Below are 23,193 nucleotides of genomic sequence, written 5' to 3'. Positions count from 1 at the left end.
GTGCTTGAGAAACAATGATAAGGATGTATGATTATCCTGAAGGACAATAAAAGCAGGAGCAAAGAACAAAGGGTCTTCGTCTCCAAGCACTGACTCCCTCATCTTCCCTCTTTCACAGTAAAGTGTGAAGTAATCGTTCATCTGTGAGCACAGCGATTGCTGGCCACTCCCAGCAAAGATAGACCAGATGTCCTTCAATGAGTAAATGGATAAGCAAACTGTGGTGCATATATAATGCTGAATACTTTTCAGCAATGAAAAGGAATGAATGATTATTACAAGACTTGCACAAATCTGCAAAAAATTATACCTGGTAATAAGAACAAATCCCAATAGTTTACAGACTCTGTGAGTCCATTTTTAAAATACTTTGTTTATTATTTGAGAGAGAGAAAAATCGAGTGAGGTAGAGAGGAGCAAAAGCAGAGGAGAGGAGCAGAAGGAGAGGGTCAAGCAGACTCACCACTGAGCAGGGAGCCTGTCATGGAGCTTGATCTCAGAACCCTGGGATCATGACCTGAGCCAAAGGCAGATGCTTAACTGACTGAGCCACCAGATGCCCCTGTGATTCCATTTTTATAATATTTTGAAATCACAACATTTTAAAGTATTTATTTAAAAGGAAGAACAAATGAGAGGTAGATGTGGTTATAAAAGAGCAACACAAAGACTTTGGTGAGAACAGCTGAGAATCTTGATCACAGTGGTTCTTGTACAAAACAAGAACCACTCATCACTCATCATCCATGAGTGATTACAGAACAACACACACACACACACACACACACACACACACGAGTTCTAGTAAAACTGGGAAAATATGGATAAGACCTGTGGATTTTTACACTGTCAATATCTTGATTGTGGTTTTGTATTATAACTCAACAAAATATTACTGTTGGAGAAATTGTGTACATGGAGGTCTCTCTGTGTTACTTCTTAAAGAATATGTGTGACTTAACAATTATTGCAGTAAAAATTAGCATCTTATCTCAGTAAAAATTGCATTCACTTATATTTGATAAGGTACACTGAAAAAAAGAAAAAAGAAAAAAAAAAAAGCCTGATGAATGAAATCAAAGAGTAGCTAAGTGAATGAAGAGATAGTCTATATATATATGTGGATTAGAACAATCAATATGTTAAAATGTCAATTTCTTGGAGATTTCAACAGCTTATTCTAAAACATGTGGAGATAAAAAGGATATACAAGACACAAAACAATTTTTGTAAAAAGCTATAGTAGTAAGTATAGCATGTCCTGTTGGTGAAAAGTTAGACTCATAAACAATATAGCAAACTAGGTGCCCAGAAATAGACCCAGACAAATATGGCCAATTGACTTTAGACAAAGTTACAAAGGCAGTTCAATGTGGAATAAATAGCCTTTTTCAGGTAATGGTGCTGGAATAAATGGATGATCTTACATAACAGTATATGAATCACAACACATCATAGACTAAAATATAAAACTGTAAGAGGCACAGGAGAAAATATAGGAGGAATTGTGTGTGACTTTGGGTTAGGCAAAGAGTTTTTAAGCATGACACCAAACATAGAAATCCTAAATGAAAAAGAATCAATAAATTCACTTCAGCAAAATAAAAAAATTGTGCTTTGCCAAAGACGCGCCTTATAGAATGAAGAGGAAAGCCATAGACTAAAAGATGTATTTGTAAATCACATATCTGGTAAAGGACTTATACCAAAAAATATAAAGAATTTTCAAGGCTCATTTATAAGAGAAAAAATTGGGCAAGAATGTGAAAGGGGAGATGGAGAGGAGAAGGGAGTTGAGGGAAATTGGAAGGGGAGGTGAACCATGAGAGACTATGGACTCTGAAAAACAATCTGAGGGTTTTGAAGGGGTGGGAAATGGGAGTTTGGGGGAACCAGGTGGTGGGTATTAGAGAGGGCACGGATTGCATGGAGCACTGGGTGTGGTGCAAAAACAATGAATACTGTTACGCTGAAAAAAATTAATTAATTAAAAAAAAGAATGTGAATGGGTATTTTATCAAAGATGGCATATAGAATACAAGTGAATATATGAAAAGAATCTCATTATTAGTCATTAGAGGCATCGAATAACATCCAAGAAATCCCTGAATCACCTACTTTTTCTTCCTGTGTCTGACTCTTTTCCTTCTTTTTTCTTTTTTGGCATTATGAAAAGATCTTAATTATAATTTTAAACAAGTAGTAATTCCAAATCATAGGCAAAGAACACAGTGTTCATTACTTAGCAGATTGTTTTTATAACATGCTTTGGTAACTATTCCTTGAGGAATCAGTGTGGGAAAACATTGAACACAAATGCATTGGTTTACTTTCTGTTGTGCCTTAATTTGAAATTTTCCGACTTTGAGAATATAAATAACAAAGCAGAAAGCAAATCATAATATATATTGTAAAGCATAATGTATTTAATTTGTATCACATCAGGGATAATCTGAGAACAATAGAAATGGCAAAGAGGATCAAATAGAAGACCAAAACTTAATGAATTATCAAGTACATTAAACTAAATTATGTATGCGTAAAAATAATGCTTCATTATCACACATATGTGTAAGTATGTACATAAATGCACATTTTATAAACATTCATGTATTTATGACTATATGTATATATGTACATTTATGTACAATATTTTACTCTGTTAACTAGCCCTTATAATTTCTAATAGTTTTTTATAATTAAGTTTATAATCTATGTTACTGAATTTCTGGGCTATCCAAAAAGAAACAATATATATAAATTATGAGACATTTCATCACATATTCCATCGTAATCAAATATATTTGTTTCATTGCACTTTTGAATTGCAAATGCGTTTGCAATTTTGCTGAATTCTTACCATGTTAAATGATTTCTTTTATCTCTATTTAATTTTTTGCAATTTCAGACACTGATAGCATTTCACACATGTGATTTATTTTAATGGTTGTTGTCATTCAACATAATTCTGAGTCTTTAATTTTTATTTAAAAGTAATCTTCGATCTGAGGTAAAATGACTGCCTCTCATTCTCCAGGCCACTGCATGTCACAACCAATGTAAACAGTGCCCTTACTACACTGTATCAGTCCATCAATTTTAAGAGGAAGTATGATCTACAATGTATTTGGAGTCCTGTAAGCCTGTATATCCTTTAAAAAGCAGGCTTCAGGATAGGAGCAGTGACTCATTAGAAACTATAGCCATTCTGCATATGAACTTCTCCCGGGACCCAAATACTTTCATTTTTTCCCCTAGGCCTTCCTACTACTCTTTCTCACTCAACACTGGGTCCTTTTAGTCTTCATTCAGATGCAACCATTTTCCCTTCCCTATTAGGTCATTTACTTTCAGGTTACGATGTTCAATTGAGAGTTAATAAAGAAAGGCTTAAGAGAAACTTTCTTAGTCATATTTGAATTCCAGTATTTCCCTTGTTACTTAACTATTTCTGTAACCAGAACCAATTCTTGTAACCTCTCTGAACCTGCTTCCTCATCTTTGCTCCCAAACTCATGGTTCTGAGAGTTATATCAGATAATGGATGCAAGGAGCTTAACATTTTGGCTAGCACAAGTAAAAACTCGATAACATTATATTTATGCATTAATTTTCTTGATTGTTTAATTTTGGTTTGTTTACTGTGTATTAAAGAATCATTACTCTTGAGGATAGTCTGTGCTTTAAAATATTTATAATTATTTAATAATTATGAACAAAAATGTTACAAAATGTTACTAATGTTACTAAGTATTTCTGATTTTCTAAGATGCAAGCTCTCTTTTATCATTTTTAATACTTGCTTAAGGGAAAAGAGTATAGAGGTAGTTACACAACGTACATACATTTGTATTTTTAATAGTGTTATGCTGTCTATTGTGATGAAAATAATTTCTTATGCAATGTGTTACATCAGACCTGAGGTCCTTTAGATTATTAATGGGTAATCAAAGAAATGGAGAGGAAAATTATGTGGAAACAAGCGCTAAATAGGAACTACTTTGTGTTAGAATTTTAATAGGATCATGAATGATAATTTTTTTTCTTAATTTTAAGTTTTGCTTGAGACCACACATGTGAGGGAAAAGTGCAAGTTGCAAATACACTTTTTAACAAAAGATTTCTTCTTGGGGTGCCTGGGTGGTTGAATCCGTTGAGGGTCTGACTCTTGGTTTTGGCTCAGGTCATGAAATCAGGGTCTGGAGATGGAGGGCCCATCCCTCCCAACCATCTGCCCCCCTCCTTCATGCCCACCCTGTGCTCAGCGGGGAATCTGCTTGAGATTCTCTGTCTTCCTCGCTCCTCCCCCTGGCTTGCATGCATGCATTCTCGCTCACTCACTCTGTAAAAATAAATAAATCTTTTAAAAAAAAGGAAAAAAGATGTCTTCTTGCTAAAGAGTGGAGAAAAAAATGCAACCTTTCACATCTTCTGGCTCTAACATTTTAATAGTACTTTAAGGAGTATTTAAAGCAAAAGGAAAATCATTTAGATAAGATGTGTAAGAGTAAGCACTGTGGGGCAATCACCCTTCATATAGTAAGAATAGGGTGTTTGGGGCCAACTCCTCAATGGAAAACAACTTGAAAATCTGAGGAATCAATTAAAAATATTTCTAAAGGTATCAGTACTACCAAGACAGTGATAATTTTAGGATTGGAATTGAAGAACAAACAGAAATTCTAGAGGGGCAAGCCTAGTATTTGATATTGTATTACATTTTCAAATAATATGCCCATTCCAAAACTTTGAGGCAAAGACAGACAAATCAAGACGATCCAAAATAATCTAAGACTTGAGGAAGGAAGGAGCAAAACAAACCAGAATAACAACAAAACTCTTAAAATCCTAATAAAAAGAAGGCTTGGTAAAAATGCCACACTTTCATGTAGGAGTTGAAGGTTGGATGCACCAGGCACACTGGGCCTTATAGGACTGAAGCCAGCTTCAAATAACCTCCATCACTGTGCAGGAAAAATGATCTGGGATTATTAGTGTTTTTTAATAAAGGTGAAATTAAATCTTCTCCAGGGAAATATAACCTACAGAGAGCTTCAAAATATTGCTGCAATTTTTGAAATAAAAAAACTGACCAAAACCAAACTGAACCAAAGCAAAACAAACTCAGAAAATAGGCAGTAAGAATAGTCATAGGATATCCAGAAAATAGATTTATCAGGCACCAAATTCAAAATAGCAATGCTTGAGGTGCTTGGGTGGCTCAGTTGGATGAGTGTCCCAATTCTTGATGTTGGCTCATGTCGTGATTTCAGGAGTCAGGGATAGAGCCCTGCATCGGGCTCCCCACTCAGCAGAGAGCACTTTTTAAGAGAACCGTATTTGGAGAATGTGCATGTTTCCTTCTTGCCAGAAGGGAAGGCTTACATCATATTCCCTGGTTGGATGTGTATTAAATGGAGCAATTGCTGGCTCATGTGTGATATGTAGAGTTCAATAAGGGATTTCTTGGGGGAAGTTTAACTTATGATTCTTCAGTATGGATACTGGTGCATGATACTTATCTGAAGGAGGTAAGGAGGCTGATTCAAGACAGTATATGGGGAAATCAGAGTCATATGCTGTCTGCACTTCCATTACAACAAATAAAGGGCTCATTATTTATGGATAAAATTGACACATGAGGGGCGCCTGGATGGCTCAGTGGGTTGGGCCGCTGCCTTTGGCTCAGGTCATGATCTCAGGGTCCTGGGATCGAGTCCCACATCGGGCTCTCTGCTCAGCAGGGAGCCTGCTTTCCTCTCTCTTCTCTCTGCCTGCCTCTCCATCTACTTGTGATTTCTCTCTGTCAAGTAAATAAATAAAATCTTTAAAAAAAAAATTGACACATGAGAAATAACAGACCATCTTGAAGGATTTTATTCCAGAAAGCTTTAAGAAAGAATTAAGGAACCCAAGTTAAAAAATACTTCATTGTGTGCTTTGGTGAGTGCTGTGAAGTATGTAAACCTGGTGATTCACAGACCTGTACCCCTGGGGATAAAAATATATGTTTGTAAAAAATAAAAAAATTAAAAAAAAAACTTCATTAAACATAATTTTTAGAGGTAAATTCTGAGAAGAGTCATCAGGCAGAGAGATACACAAATTATAGATGATAAAGATAGGTAGATAGATAGATAATTTCTTTGAATAACTGTGTCTAAAAACTTAGTATATGTAAAGCATAAACACTGGAATTTCTTTCTTCCTTCTCTGTCCCTAATTTTAAAGATTTCTGCTAATACTTTTCAAAATTAGCCACTACTTGTAGTTTCTTGCATGTTTTAGTAATACTTCTTTATGGAGAGAGAAACAGTCCTTTCCACACAAAAGACAGTGTTCTGTATACACTGTACTTTGATATATATATAAATACATTTACATATATACTATGGGAATATTTTCACATCAGTATGTAGAAAACTTCCTATTTTTAAGATGTATACATTAAAATTGTATGGATGTGTTATACTCAATTAAACCAAATCCTCAATAATTAAATTTGACCTGTTTTCAAATATTTATTACTAAGCGGAAAAACAGTTGTCTTGAATAGCCACATGCATACATTATTCCATAAGTAATTTGATATTTCAGGTTGGCTTCCCTGGGAAGCAGACATCAAGAGGGAGTTAAAAGTAGGATTTTTTAAATCAGGTTTTTTAAAGCAGGTTTTTATTGGGATTGCTCTTGGGATCCCCCGTGGAAGGGGTGGAGTTGGGGGGAGAACAGTATTGCAGAGGGAATTTTCAGGCTTCTACTTAGAATCTCTGAATACCTTTTTCCTCTTATATCTTGTTAATAAAGTTGTTTTAAATCAAGTTTTATGCAAGTCAGATGAGTTGAAATTCACATTTCAGTCTAGTTTTATTACATTTGCTGTGAGTGAGGTTGAGGGATCTTTGGAAAATGTTGGATTCATTTGTAATTATTTTGCTGTGAAATCATCCATTTCACCTACTCTTTGGTTTCTGGTCTTCTTCTTACAAATTTCTACAAGTTCTTAATATACAAATGATGATAGACTTTGTGATAAGTAATATATATTTTTAAAATTTTTCCATTTGTGTTTTTACTTTACATGTTGAAATATTAACATATAAGATATTTTATTTTTGTAAAATTAAGTTTATCAATAGTTTTTGTGAATTTTGAAACAATTTGAAGAGAGCTCCTATTCTTATGTCAAAGAATGTACTCCTTTTTTGTATTATTATGGATTTATTTTTTTATATGCAAGGATTTGATCCTGGTTTATAATGTCAAATATGGCTCAAACTACGCTTTTTTTTTTTTCCTGGATGAGCAAATTTTATTAAAATTTTCATCCTTACACCATTAAGGTAAAATATATGTAATATTTAATCACATCCTGTACTGCCATTTATTATTTACAAAGCCATTAGAATTGCCTCCTCATCAAAATTTCACTATAATTCCATTGTGAAATTAGTGTGAACACATAATTTATTATCCAAATTGGAGCATTTTTTACAGTAAAAGGAGGTCCACTAATACATATTCTAGGACAACAGGCATAAATCTTGATTGCCTTGGACTTTAGGCCATTCTAAAATAGCTTCTTTAGCCCTCCCTCAATTTCTTCTATTGAAACTAGTCTATAATTTCTTTTCTCATAATATCTTTGTCAAGTTTTGGGTATCAGGTTATGGTTTCCTCATAGAATAAGTTTGGAAGTGCTTCTTACTCCTTTATTCACTCAAATAATTAGAATTTAGTAGTGTTCTTTTCTTCCTTCTGTGTTTCATAGAATTCACTAATAAAATCATGAGTGCATTTTGTACTTGTAAATCTTTATTAACTTTCAAAATACAACACAAATGTTTGTTTTCTCTACTCTCGTTTACATGTCTTTAGACATTTTTTCTTTGGCATTAATTATACCAATAATTCGTGGCTTTCTTCTGACATTTCAGATTATTTCACTTTGTGGTTATTTATATTCTATACAGAAAGGGTTAAATTAATTAAAATGTAATAACTATTCACTATTTCCCAGGCAGTATATGAGGCAACTTCAGTCTTAACAACAATTATTTGATAATACATTATTTTTCAGTTTCCAATTAAACGTCATGACTTATGAGAGTTAATTAATAAGTGTAAGGACTGAAATTATTGTAGCATATCTGTTTCTTTTTCTGCCATCAACCTTTTTTTAGAGGGAGTTACTTCTCCTTATAACATGTGATTCCTAAAAGGGTTGTTAATAGGGTTTACCCATTTCACTGGTATTTACAGATGCCTCAAATGAAGTAGTTATGTTACGTTATCACCTGATAACATAGATTGGTTTCATGGACATATAAACTAAGAAGAATAAAGTATTCTCTGGAACTGATATGCAGACAATAGAAGAGAAAAGCCTTCTTCCCTCAGGGACTGCTAAATTAAAAAACTATGAAGCTATCTATGACTGCTGGAAGCAATCTTACCCAATATTCCAAAAGTGTCTTTAAACATTAAAGCACAACCACTCAAGTTGCTCAGATAGGAAAAAAGAGAGAGAGAGAGAGAGCATGTGCCTCAGAATGGATTGACCGTATATCCTGATTTGGCCTGGGACTGTTTCATTTGTTGCAAATCAATTAATGCTTTTTAAATTAATTTTGGGAACCTCTTTGCACCCTGGAACAGGTCTTAATAATGGATTATATGTTATACTCTCCTAAATATTTTGTTTGTGTTTCTGGGATCTGGCTGTGTTCAGAGCCAGATGTACTCCAGATTTCTTTTAATTTAGCATTCTTGCTTAAAATAGATTAATTGGATTTCTGTCAATTATAAACATATTAATCCTAAGTAATTCAGCTAAAATCTGACAGAATTGGGATTTATGCCTTTATTTATCTAATTCTAAAATCAATGATTTTTACCTTATTTTATCTATTGAATCATAAGATTTAAAGTATGCCCTTCTGATTTCCTAATTGTCTTTCAATTTGTAAAAGTTGGAAACATTCATAAACAAACAAATTCACGGTAGAATATGTGTTTAATACATATGATTGCTTATAATTAAATTTTCTGTTTGATTTGTTTACTTGAAATTATTTAAGTATTTGCTTTTAAACTTTGTGGTTTATTTTCTAAAAATAAAATAGAATTAAAAAATAAATTTCAGGGACGCCTGGGTGGCTCAGTTGGTTGGGCAGCTGCCTTCGGCTCAGGTCATGATCCCGGCATCCTGGGATCGAGTCCCACATCGGGCTCCTTGCTCAGCCGGGAGCCTGCTTCTCCGTCTGACTCTGCCTTCCACTCTGTCTGCCTGTGCTCGCTCTCGCTCGCTCTGACAAATAAATAAAATCTTTAAAAAAAAAAATAAATAAATAAATAAATAAATAAATTTCAGGGGCACCTGGATGTCTCAGTGGGTTAAGCCTCCGCCTTCAGCTCAGGTCGTGATCCAGAGACCTGGGATCAAGCCCCACACAGGGCTCTCTGCTCAGCAGGGAGCCTACCTCCCCCTCTCTCTGCCTGACTCTCTGCCTACTTGTGATCTCTCTTTCTCTCTCTCTCTCAAATAAATAAATAAAATCTTTAAATAATAAATAAATAAATAAATAAATAAATAAATAAATTTCAAAGTAGTTCTATATTTTGGTCCCCCAAAGCAGCTCATAAAATGAAATTTAAATGTCAGAATAAAACTTAGGTATTATTAGTTTTAATCTTTCATCTTACAAACAGGGAAAGAAAAACTCACTGTACTTCTCTTGACTCTTTATTACTGAACCCATAATTTTATTGCAGTTTAATCTAATTGTATTGGGTTTCTTTTATTTGCATCTGAAATTCTAATATGTTGCACTCTCCCTGCCTGCAGAGATGACAACACCAACACACACACACACAGGTCGATGCACAAGCTCTTATTTATTCCCTGGTCGATCATTCTCCTCCTTTCTTTCTCCTTCCCCTGCAGGGAAATTCCCTTGCCTTATTTAGGGCATAACAGCCAATCACAGAGGTGTTCACGTGAACAGGAGGTATCCGGGGCTCGTAGGCAGTGGTGGCATGCGGTGTTCATGTGACGAGCACGAGGTCACGTGTGGCCAGGGCGGATGTTTTTCAGGCTGTCCGTGCTGCTCGGGCTATGTAGCCAGTGCCATCTTAGGGGCGCGACCCCGACACTAATACCTGATGTAAGACTCATCTTTCCAAATTTCTTATTCTCTGTTCCATTCTCCACTATCTATTTAACTGTTATAGATCTATTCATTTGTCCCTGCAGATGTTTAAAACCACCTTAATGTATTTTGTTTGATACCTTTCAAAAACAAAGACATAAAACAAGATGAAATCAGAGAGGGAGACAAACCATAAGAGATTCTTAATGATGGGAAACAAACTGAGGGTTGCTGATGAGGGGTGGAGAGATAGGGTAACAGGGTGATGGCTATTAAGAAGGGCATGTGATAGAATGAGTTTTATAGGGTAAATACCCAATAGTGCAATTGCTGGGTCATAGGGCAGTTCTATTTTCAAAGAGGGTGGGATTATGGACATTGGGGAGGGTATGTGCTTTGGTGAGTGCTGTGAAGTGTGTAAACCTGGTGATTCACAGACCTGTACCCCTGGGGATAAAAATATATGTTTATAAAAAATAAAAATTAAAAAAAAAAAAAAGAATGAGTTTTATATAAGACTAATGAATCACAAACCTATACCTCTAAAACCAAAAATATATTAAATGTTAATTAATTGAATTAAAATAAAATAAAACACGAAAACAATAGTATCAAAATTTATGATATCTCTTTTTATAGGATTATAATATCAGGTATATAATGGTTAATTTTATGTGTCAGTTTAGCCTGGCTAAGGGATTCCGGGATGACTGGTAAAACATTACTTTTGAGTGTGTCTGTAAAGATGTCACAGGAAGACACTAGCATTTGAAGTGGACTAAGAAGGTCACCCTACCAATGCAGGTGGGCACTATTCAATTCATTGAAAGACTAGAACAAAAAGGCAGAGGTAGGGTGAATTTGATCCTCACCTTAGCTGAAACATTGATCTTTTCTTGCATTCAGACATTGGCACTCCTGGTTCTTGGGCTTTCAGACTCAAACTGGGGTGTACACCATCAGCCCCTAGAGTCTTAGGTCTTCAGAACTTGGACTGAATTACCTTACCAGCTTTCCTGGTTTTTCAACTTGCAGATGACAGGTCATGGGATTTCTTGGTCTTCATAACCACGTGAGCCAATTCTTAATCTCATCTTATCCCTAAAGCTCTCTCTCTGCATACCCTATTGGTTCTGTTTCTTTGGCGAATACTGACTAATACAGAGTGTAGCATTTTAAAATAAAGATTTTTAGCTGAAAGTGAAAAGATAATAAGAAGCCTAAATTTATCAGATGCAATTACATATTTTCTGTTTATTTTAAATTTTAATTTTGTTAATAAGAATTTGTGATACAATGCTTTATGGTATCAAAACATCATTTTCTTTTATAATCCCTAATAGCAGACTCTGTCATAATGCTGAAATTATTTCCTTCCTATGAAAACAGCCATCCATCTGAGCATGTCAGACAAATTATGGACACATCAGCATAGACAATAATGCTGGTATTGTGTAATCTTACCTTAAAAAAACACTGCAGTTTGGTGAGAAAAGAAAAACACATGTCTGTATTTCAGTTACACTGGAATGCCATCTATTCGAAACTAGACCCCACTTAGAGCTTGGTGAAAACTTCTAGAATCACACGAATACCAATTATTCTGGGTGACCACAGTGTTTGGAATTATTTTCAATGTAAATTCAGAGCCATCCAGGGAATCTTTGCCAAGAGCAGATCTTCCTTTTAATAAAAGACTTACAGTTCCTAGATTCTTATTAGGGTCTCCAAATCATTTGCTTCTTGCTTCCAATTTCAGTTATAAACTCATCATTAAGAGAGTCAAATCATCTATGTGCTTTGGGTTATTTGTACTTGTTCTATCTCTACAAGTTCTTCCATTTTAAATATGTTTCTGTGGCCCCTTGTTTTTTTGTTTGTTTGTTCGTTTGTTTTTAAATCAAAGTTGATGTGTTGTATGAAGAAACAAAAACATAATAGCTTCTTCATGCTTTCTTTGATGTGTAATTAAAGCACATCAATCTTAATTGAAAGTTTAAACATCAGACTACCACACTATCAATCGGCAGTTGTATATTGGGAAATAAGTTCCACTTCTGCCCCCACCTTTGAATCAAATAAAAGGCCCTGTTACTGCCTTTGACTCCATAAGAGCACGTCTTTGACACCTTTCACTGCACAGTGATTGTCTATAGTTTATTATTCAGGCCAGTTATTGTGCTATCATCACTATGAGTTTCAATTAAGCCAGGTGCTTAAGAACACACAAATTAAATGTGTTATTTCAGTGAATGCAACACTCCACTGTAAAGATGACAAAGAACTCCCGAGCCCAAATTACCCAAGCTTTAGGTAATGTGTTCTGTATTAATAGAACAGCTCTTGTAGCAATATTTTATTCTGAATCGTATAATAAAGGTAGCTGGCATCATCAACTAGTGAGTTATTGTGAATTTGAAGAGAGTTTTGGAACCTCAAGCTGGAGAATAACTACAATTCCATTAAAATAAGGAACTGCATCAAAGACAATACCATCACCACTACATGAATACAACAAAATGAAGCACTGTGCTATTTCTTCCCATTAATTCCCTGATGAATGGCATTGTTGGTATACACATATTTCTAGAAAATAGAAACATGTATATCACACACAATTTGGCCTAATATATGATGTGGGCAGTTTGAAAGTCTTGTTTTAATAGCAAAACAAAATAAGAACACACCACATAGGAGGGATGAGTTCGAGATGGCAAGATAGTAAGAACCTGAACTTACTTCCTCCCATGGACACAGTAAACTTATGATTACAAGTGGAGTTCTTGCCTCTGAAAAATATGTGAAAAATGAAAGAACACTACCTTCCCATCAAATGATTAAAAGCAGCAAGAAAATAGGTCGGAGCAACAGAAACACAAACAAACAAAACAAATCAAACAACAACAACAACACAAGAAAACAAACCCACTCCACAATCAGGAGGGTCTCAAAAATACAGAATTTTTTCTTGAGAAGGGAGTGGTCTGTGCTTCACATGAGTCACACCAACCCCTAGATCCTGCACAGTAGAGGTAACCTTCCAAAATGCCTGGCTTTGAAAACCAAAGGAGAGTACATCCAAGAAAATCATGGTAGCCAACTTAGAGAACTTGATGTTGAAGGAGGATCAAGTCTAAAGCCATAAAAATGCCATAAACAACCCGACTGAGACCAAATTCTTGAAAGAGTCAGAAATTGGTAGCCATTTAGGAAATTTTGAAAATGGAGGTGAATGTACACTGAAGATAGGAAGATCCAGATTTCTTTTTTCAATCATCTCATATTACTGAATCTTGGATCTTCTTAAAGAAAAGAGAGGATGAATTCTGAAGAAAGTGAATCAGAGCAATTCTAAGTGAATTTCACAGGCATTATCTGAAGAGATTGGGGTTCTACTACAAAATGTATCCACCTTGTATGCTTCCTTGGGAAACTACTGGGGGATCTCGTTCCTCCAAGCAAAAAAGAAAACAAAGAAATGGAAAACCTAAGATACAAGAAACAGAAAAGCCACCCTAATGAGAAGAAAAGGACATTTCAGGTTGATGTGAAAGGGAGATCCTAGAATCACGTTTGTTCATTAGGTCAGTCTAGAGGGAATCTAGAGCATAAAGAGAGGAATCCAGTCCCCTTGGAGCATACAAAACAGTGTCTGCAAGGTAGAGTTGTGTCAGTATTCTGAGAGAAGGGTTATGCAACTAGAGAGAATTTTATGATAATTAGTCATAGGCACATGTGTAACTAAGCATAAAATAAAAAACCTTACTCGTTAATTTCAAGGAAACAAAAAGTTACATATAAAAGGAAATATAAACTTAGTATAATGCAATGCTTAGCTATGTTCAGTCACAATAGTGTAAATATTTGTATTAGTTTCCTATTCCCACATAACAAATTATCACCAAATTCAGCAGCTTAAAAGCACACACAGTTATTTCGTGGTTTAGTAGGTCAGGAGTACAAGAAAGTGTAGCTGGGTTTTCCGCTTCTGGTCTCCCAAGGTTTCCAAATATTATGTGGACTGGGCCATGTTTCTTTCTGGAACTCAGGGTCCTTTTCCAAATTTATGCAGTTGTTGGCAAGATTCAGTTCCTTGTGGTTATATGACTCACAACGCTTACTTCGTAATGATCATTGGCTGGAGGACACCTTCAGCTTCTAGCAGTCATCTGCAGTTCTCTGCCATGTGGCCCTCCCCACAGGAGTTCATCTGACGGCCGTTGGCTTCCTCAAGGCAAGCACGAGGGTTTCTCTCTCTACTCTACTAATATAGACTCTAACGAGATAATAAGAATGGAGCAGCCATTCAGGAGAGGATCAACCCATCACCTTTCCCATATTGCATGGACTAGAAGCAAGTCACTGGTCCCACCCATAGAGGAAGGGGATTATACAGGGCATATTACCAGTGGCTAAAGATTATGGGAACCAATGTAGGTTTCTGCTTCCCACAATATTATATATGGATTGAAATAAAAGTTGTGAAATGGCAATATTAGAAGAATATTAGAGAATATATTTCCTCTGAAGGCGAAATCTATGTGGGCATGTAAAATCCCACGGATTCTTCATATTCTCACAATCTGTAATATCTAAAACAAAAACAGTATTTGAGGAAATTATAGAAATATGAAGAAACATTTCAGAAACAATGTATTTAATCCTTTTTCTGCATGTATCTTTGAAAAAAAGAAAATTAAAAAAAATTTAAGTAGCATTTGAGTTAAAAAGCAGCTGTGGGTTTGAGAGAAGAAAATAGGTGATGGAAATGCTGATGGAAAGGTGAAGAGAAAGAGTTAACTTATACTTGGAAATGGGATTATGGAAACAAAGATGGTTAAGCATTCTAAGATAGATGGCAGTAGGAATTCATGTAGACATCAACAGAAAATTTAATACATGTTTTTTTTTTTTTTTAAAGATTTTATTTATTTACTTGAGAGAGAGACAGTGAGAGAGAGCATGAACGAGGAGAAGGTCAGAAAGAGAAGCAGACTCCCCATGGAGCTGGGAGCCCGATGCGGGACTCGATCCCGGGACTCCAGGATCATGACCTGAGCCGAAGGCAGTCGTCCAACCAACTGAGCCACCCAGGCGTCCCAATTTAATACATGTTTTTAAAGGTTTATGTCAGAATATTTTCTGCAATGTATGTAACCTTACGAAGAAATAAACAAAGATCAGTAAGACAGTTTGTCAGAACACCATACATAATAAAGTGGTAGTTTAAGGGAAGCTTGTGGAATTAATTTTTAAATAGTGATTTGATTCAATTATTCAATAAAGGGAAAATTTAAGTTTTTATTTGGCAACTGAGTGGTCAGAAAAGAACATAGGAAAACAGGGAAAAAATTGTTACGAAGGGATTAATATTCATTTAAGAAACATCGGTCATGGGTATATCAATTTAAACATCCTTGTTAGGAAGGTAACCTCAGCAGCTTCAGCAGCAAAAATGCAAACAGGTGAATTCTTACAAATACTAATTTCCTGTGTGTTTTTGTGTCTACATGGGTCTTTAAAGACAGGCAAGACACAGTAACAAGTCATATCCACAAATATAAAGTTCCTGAGCTTAAATTTTTTCATTTTATATGTTTGTAGATAAGAACAAACCATACAAAGAGTATTTCCCCTTAAAAACAGATGGTGACAGTGTTTTCCTCTGAATATCACTTTGGACTTAGGTTCCCAAAAAGTTAGGGCCGTAGTAAGAACTTAAACTGTTAATAAGGGGAGGAGCATCTGACGACAAAACAACTTTAAATTGAATAAAAGGTAAAGGGGCACCTGGGTGGCTCAGTGGGTTAAAACTTCTGCTTTCAGCTCAGGTCATGATCTCAGGGTCCTGCGATTGAACCTCGCAATGGGCTCTCTGCTCGGCGGGAAGCCTGCTTCCCCCTCTCTCTGCCTGCCTCTCTGCCTACTTGTGACCTCTGCCAAATAAATAAATGAATAATCTTTTTAAAATAAATAAATAAAAGGTAAAAATAAGAGTTTGAGAGATCTAGGGACTGTAGACATGGGAGTAGTTTTCAGACACTAACAAGCATTTGAAAAATTTTGGCAGAGGTTCATGTTCCAAAGCGATAGAATAAAATAATTACAAAATAATAAAAATGTCTTCCTCCCTCAGACAAAGTTTTGTTTCATCTTCTATCTCAAGCAAGACAGCTAATACTTACCTGGATATTTCATCTTCAGTTTTACTTTGCATAACAAAAAGATCTATAATAGATCATGACATAAATTATATCCAAAATGCAATGTGAAATCATCTTGTGAACATACAGTTTATGAATAGTGATTAGCTTTCTTAAATCTGTCCATAAAAGGGGGAAAAGAGCAATATAAAAATAGAGACAGGAAGAAATTTCATTCAATGTGTTAGTATGGTGAGGTTCAGCTTATCAAATACTACAACACATAGCTTATCGATACATAGCTTATCAAATACTACAAATTTCCACATCAGTATCTTCAACAGATCATGAAAAGGAAGAAAGTGGAACTGAAAATACAAGTTAAACAACAAACAAACAAACAAGAATGCCCTCCCCCCAAATACAAACAAACAAATACAAAAATCATGGATAAAATGCAGACACAATATGTTCTAAAGAGTAAATGCCTAAGGAGTGGAACAGAGGAACAGAGCAACCTCCTGGACAGAACTGAGCAGTTAGAGTTAAGTGAGGCAATGTTAAATACTACATAAGTCATTCACTCCAACAAGATGAACTGTTGTGGGTAGCAAAAACATTTCATTTTAGCACCACCTATGTATATTTTAATGGTAAATAATGAACCTTAGCAAATAGTGCATCTGTTCCTATTTTACTATGCAATGACAAAATTTTAATAATAGAAGGATTTTCTACATTATGTTATAATTTAAATCTGTATGACTCCAGAGAAGATATTTGGGTACCGGATAAGACTTCCTTTGTGTGCCTTTTGGACAATTATGCTCCGAACACCCCAACTTGAATTCTGATTTTCTAGTATTCAAGCTTGATATAGTCTAAACTATGACTTTCAAAATAAAATTAAACTCTGTTTATAAAGAAGAGTAAATACTAAATTATAGTATGTTTAATACACAGAAAAAGATTACCTTTCAATTCCAAGAGCATTTGGAGTTTAAAATGGAAAAATCTCAGCTACTCTGGAAAGTATCCAATGGTCAGATGTCTGAAAGACTGAGTAGCATACTTTCAAATGAATCTGTTAGTCTTTCAACATACTAAATAGAATCATCGAAACTTCAGTACAAGATTTAAGAATATTTAAAATGGTTTAGGGAAGTTGGTAGACTCATGGGTAATTTGATAATTGAATGATTTGTAAAAAATGACATAAAACTCTCATTACTTTCAGACTACTGAGTAATGACAGAAGTGAAATACAGAGGGGGTCTGAAGATATTTTTTAGATGACATAGAACTCAGAAATGGTCCTTTTAGAAACTGAAGTCTTTTGGCCAATTGTGACCTCGCTGTACTGAAGGTCAACACTATCTTAGATTAATACAGTTTTGTGATGAATATCATTGTGAAGAGAAAGACGTTTTTACCCAATAGTATATGAGCAATAGGGTGCTTATTTACTAGCTTGTTTAACAAGTGTCCCTATTTCATTGCAGGCTAGGCTCGAACATGGCTATGACAGAATAACATTCATTAATATGAATATGAATTATAGGTACTGTGCATAGCCTTGAAAGATATATGTTGGTCATTTTCTACTGTTGGTAACTTCAATGAAAACAAGTCATTCAGATGCCTAGTGTTCAGATACTAACACATCAGTGGTGAGTAGAACAGTAAAAGGAGTAGAAAAACATCCATAACTAATAAAGTAACTGACATTCTCTTTTTATAGCAATTAAAAAATTTCAATTCAAACATGGGCTACTAGTTTTCAATCAGTAACATGATATAAACAAGTACATTTAACTTCATGAGTAATTTGATACATTAAGAAAATGATGGCATTAAAAATAGATGTCATCATTGCTGCTCATTCCTGAGATGCAAGAATGATTGATCATCGTGGGTATGCAACTGAAGTCTTGTTTGAGTCTATGGAACTTAAAATGAGCATTATTTTACTAAAATTTTAGGACCTGTCAGCATGTTTGTTGTTTTTACTTGATTACAGATTCTTTCATGTAAATGCAATTATATTTTAAATTATATTTATATTTTAAAAAACTAAAATTCATGTGCATACAAATTATATTGATACATTCTTTTTGAAACTCAACCAATATTTTGAATTTTAATATTGAAAAAATGTAGTTTACGTGTTTTGTGAAACCTAACAATGTGTTAAAAATAACGCTAAGCATTTCTAATTACACACTTACCCAATCCATTTTAGTAACATTTGATCTTTTGTAACTAACAATGAACATCAATCTGTAAATAAAAATTGCTTATAAAACAATCTCAGACAAAATGATTATTAGTAGCTAAATCAAGGAAGCGTACATTGTCATTTAAACTAACAGTACAATAAAAATACATGTCAAATATAAAAAAAACCTTCTCATTTAAACCTTGAGCACATGTATTTGAAATTACAAAAATATTAGTTTTTTAAGCTTTAGGCTGAGCATGCCAATTCCTGAGTTGTATGCAAGTGTGCTGCTCTAGCTCACCAATCAATTTAAATTGACATTTTGTTAGAACAGGAGTATTTGGGGAATAAAAGATGAACATGCTTTCATCCTTACTCATAAATCAATTCTGTTCTGTGCACAAAACAGAAAATCTTTTAGCTCAAGTTATTAAAATACAATCCTAACAAAGTCATTGCATTTTTCTTCTCTTGTCCAATGTAATGTTCATGAATAAGTGCACAAAGTATGTACTATGAATGTCATTATAAACTTACATATCTGCAGTAGTAAAATACCAAAAATACCATTTTTCTACAGAAGAACATTAAATTTTCCTTTTTTTTTTAAGAATTTATTTATTTATTTGTGGGAGAGAATGAGAGCATGAGCAGGGGGAGGGGCATCGAGAGAAGGACAAATTGGTTCTGTAGCTGGGCGCCATCCGAGGACCTTGAGGTCCTAACCTGAGCTGAACCCCTAGAGCCACCCAGGTGCCCCTCTTCGCATTAATCTCATATGCATTCATGGGATAATAGTAAGCATTTTTTTTTCTTCAAACATTACTTTGGTCTCACACTCTTTGCCTATGTTGAGACTTAAGTCAATATTTTATTTTATCAGACTTACCTTATAGATTATGAATTATTGTTTCAACTATCTTATACATTATTAAATCCATTCACGGAATTTTTAATTTCAATTATATTTTTCTCTTAGGTCAAAAATTTTCATTTTACTTATTTTAAAGTATCTTTGATAACTTTTCTATGTAAATACATTTACCAACTTTTAGAGTAAATGGTGTTTCTATATTGTTTTAAAAACTTATTTGTACTGTCAGAAAGTCATTCACCATTTTTTAAAAATTTTTGTGATTAATATTTAATTCCCTAACTTATCTAGAATGTATTTGTTTTATATATGATGTAAAGTAGTGGATCCATTTCATTCTTTTATATGGATAATTATATTTCACCTTTACTTACTGTGATTCTGTTCCTTTTCTCTCTGGTCTGGCTTGCAAGGTCTATTATGTATCAACATTTCTTCTATACATGTACCTGTTTCTGAGCTCACTGTTTCATTGATCAGTTAGTCTATATCATTTTGGAAAAATACTGTATCAGTTATTATGGAACCTGACATCCTGGAGAGAAAATTCCTACCTTTTATTATTCTCATTCAGAGGGATTTTCCCTATTTTTGACCCTAAGTTTATATACACTTCAAAATTATTTTCAGATAGTTTCAGATAGTTTGGAGGTAGTTGCAATCAATTATTTTTCCTTTTCATGAGCATGGCATATATGTCCATTTATCTGGATCTTCTTTAATGTTTTTGCAATTTATTTCCATTTTTGTCTTTGTAAAACATGAAATAAAAATTATTTTTCTCATTGTAAAGTAGACCTAGATACATCTGAATTTAATATTTCCTTGTTATCTTTTGAAGAATTATCTTTTACTCCTCAGAGATGTTCTTATTTTGAGTCTGGGAAATCACACTCCTCGCCGGTATTGACAATTCTCACAACAGTTTAGAGAAATGGCTAAACTCTACTCCTGTCTATCTCAGACCAGATGACTTCAATTAGTGTAGAGATTCCCTCTAAGGGGGGAAAATTTTCAAGAACTAGAAAGACAGGTTTTGTTTTTTTGTTTTTTGTTTGTTTTTTTTTTAACTTTTAAAAAAGATTATTTATTTATTTATTTGACACAGAGAGAGAGAGAAATCACAAGTAAGCAGAGAGGCAGGCAGAAGGTGGGTGGGGGGGAAGCAGGCTCCCTGCTGAGCAGAGAGCTTGATGCGGGGCTTGATCCCAGGACCCTGAAACCATGACCTGAGCTGAAGGCTGAGGCTTAACCCACTGAGGCACTCAGGAACCCTTATTTTTTATATTTTTTTTGTGCATGTGTGTTTCTCCAAATTTCACTGGGCAATTCCACAAGTCAGGGACATCTGCTTCGGCACCTAGGGGAAGAGCAGCACTGAGTAAGGGTGGACAACTGCTTCCCCAAAGGCAGGCACATTTTCACCATATCTTTTTCATGAATCTTCACAGAGGCAGTGTCTGTGCTTTCCTGCTGTTAACCTCATGAACTCAAGGCTGAAAATATTTGCACTAAAGAGTAGAAGATTAATGCCCCAAAATGGTTGGTATGCATTACTAACATCAATTCAAGTGGTAATTTCCCAAGTGCATGGGTCATTATTTAAGTCTTTTAGTTTGTTTGAAACAGTTGAGAACCAATTAGAGTTTCCTTAGTTTATGAAGATTGCATTACAAGGTTACAGGTTGGCATGAATTTTAATCGTAGGACTAAAAGTTAAGAAAATTAAAATGCTTTAGGATACAATCAGATTTTGAATCTAGAGATTTAAACTGTGTAAGAGGTCCAATTTGTAATTTTCTAAGATTCCCTAGAAATTATTGTGATGTTTGTTTCTATCAATTTTTGTTTTCCACCATTGCTTCTAGGACATACACCTCATCATACATGAGTTATTGTTTTTATGTATCTTTTTAAAATCTGCAATTGTTTATCTTCCAGTAAGTTTAAATATACCATATCCTTACTAAGCATTTGTACTTCATCTTATATAAACTATGTATTGGTAAGCTTTTTGTTTCTTAGATTTTATTTATTTATTTATTTGATTAAGAGAGAGAGAGAGAGTGCAAGCAGGGGGAGGAGCTGACGGAGAGGGACAAGCTGAGTAAGGTGACAAGCTGACAAGGGTCACCATGCTAAGTAAGGAGCTGGAGTCCCAGAGATCATGATCCTAGTCAAAACCAAACGCAAGGCCACTCAATGGATAGAGCCACCCAGGCACCTCTGTATTGGTAACCTTTGCCAAATTTTTCAGTTCATTGTTTTTAACAAAATATTTTAAATTATTTGGAACCAAGCTATAAAAAGTAGTTCCTTGTATCCCTTTGAAGATGTGAATTCAGCACTTTCAATCTTCTGCCTTTAGTCTGTGGTGGGAGGCATAACCACATTTTCTGAGCTGTTTCTATTCCCCATTTGTCCTTTTCATTCATTTAATCAAAATAGTTTAAGAATTATTTGGGTATAATATCAGCATTTGTTTTTCTATTGCATTTCACTTATCTATACATTTTTAAGCATCTATAAATATTTTGAGGGAAACTCTGTTAAAATTTGCTATTATAAAAAGCAAATTTAGTTACTATAATAAAAACTTTGCACTCTAGTAATGGGAGCCTCCATGCAAAAACATAATTGCAATTAACAATTGTAGTTACTTTATTTCTGCAGGCTGTTTTTTTCTTTAATTACCAACTTTTTCCTATATCAATACCTTTAATTTAAATAGCTTATTGGTGATTTGTAGAAACTCATATTTAATAAGAAGTAAGTTCTTGGTTATATATTTACTGCCAGTATTTCTTTATTACCCTTATAATTTATAAAAACTTAAGTGTGAATAGTATTTTGAAAATTATCTCTTTAGATTTCTCAACTGTCATTCATTTTTGTCTTATATGAATATCTCTTCTTCTTGCTTTGATACCCTTTAACATATTTTTCAAAAACATAGTAATAGTTTTATATTAATTATTTTGGCTGTCTAATGCATTCAGATTTGCTTTTCACTGTTGTTTGGTTTGATATGTGTTGCTTTTTTCCCTTTTATCTAAAATATGTTTATTTTGCTTTTGATCACTGCTTTATTCTTATCATCTTTTCTTTATTGGAACACTGATCATTTATTGATGGTTTCTGGTGAATTACCTTCTGTTTGTTACTGTGTCTCTATTTTTTTTATCTGTGCATTTCCCATGCATTCTGGAGGCTTTTCCTTAATTTGTTTCTTGTGCATTAAATTCAATTACCTTCACTGTTTGTCCCTATTTTATACAAACAATGAAGTTTTTTATGCCTATAGCAATTTTGGTTCAGTTGCATTTTATTCTCATCTCTAATCTTTGCTTTTCTGTAGTAGCCTTATGTTTAATATAGACAATTGCTTTCTTAAAGATTTTGTAAAAATGAATAAAATGTGTCATTTTCTCACAACTGTCTATTTATAGGACAACATGCCTCCAATGAACTTCTTGTCATCCTGTTTTGTCTCAGTAGTAGAACTCAGATTGTGGTTTGCATTTAGGTTTCCCCCTTGAGTTTGGACCACAAGAGTATAACCTACATTTAATCCTACTCATGTGTTTCAGGTAATGAACTATCCTATCTTCTTCCCTGATAATGCTCTATTATGGGATTTTATTTTTAACAATCATCCCCAGTGACTATTTTTTCTAAATTTAGAGATTATTACTGAAAACAGTCTATGTTCAAGTCCAAGCTACTTTCTGAAGTTAATTTCCACTATTTCCAATTATTGTTGTCCTTGCATTCAATTTTCCTTTCCATTCAAATTTGAAACTC

The 23,193-nt window shown here is 34.3% G+C and overlaps 1 long non-coding RNA gene across 1 annotated transcript in view; it reads left to right on the top strand.

Moving 5' to 3' along the window:
- LOC309848149 overlaps positions 1–20,909 on the top strand; it is a 292,070-nt gene extending 271,161 nt beyond the window's left edge. Inside the window, exon 3 of the long non-coding RNA XR_014302857.1 lies at positions 20,841–20,909. This is a non-coding gene — a long non-coding RNA (uncharacterized lncRNA). The remainder of the gene's footprint in view (positions 1–20,840) is intronic.
- Positions 20,910–23,193: the final 2,284 nt, after the last annotated feature.

The sequence above is a fragment of the Mustela nivalis genome (genome assembly GCF_964662115.1).
Source record: "Mustela nivalis genome assembly, chromosome: 14".
Classification (NCBI taxonomy): domain Eukaryota; kingdom Metazoa; phylum Chordata; class Mammalia; order Carnivora; family Mustelidae; genus Mustela; species Mustela nivalis.
This window is presented reverse-complemented; position numbering and strand designations above follow the sequence as displayed.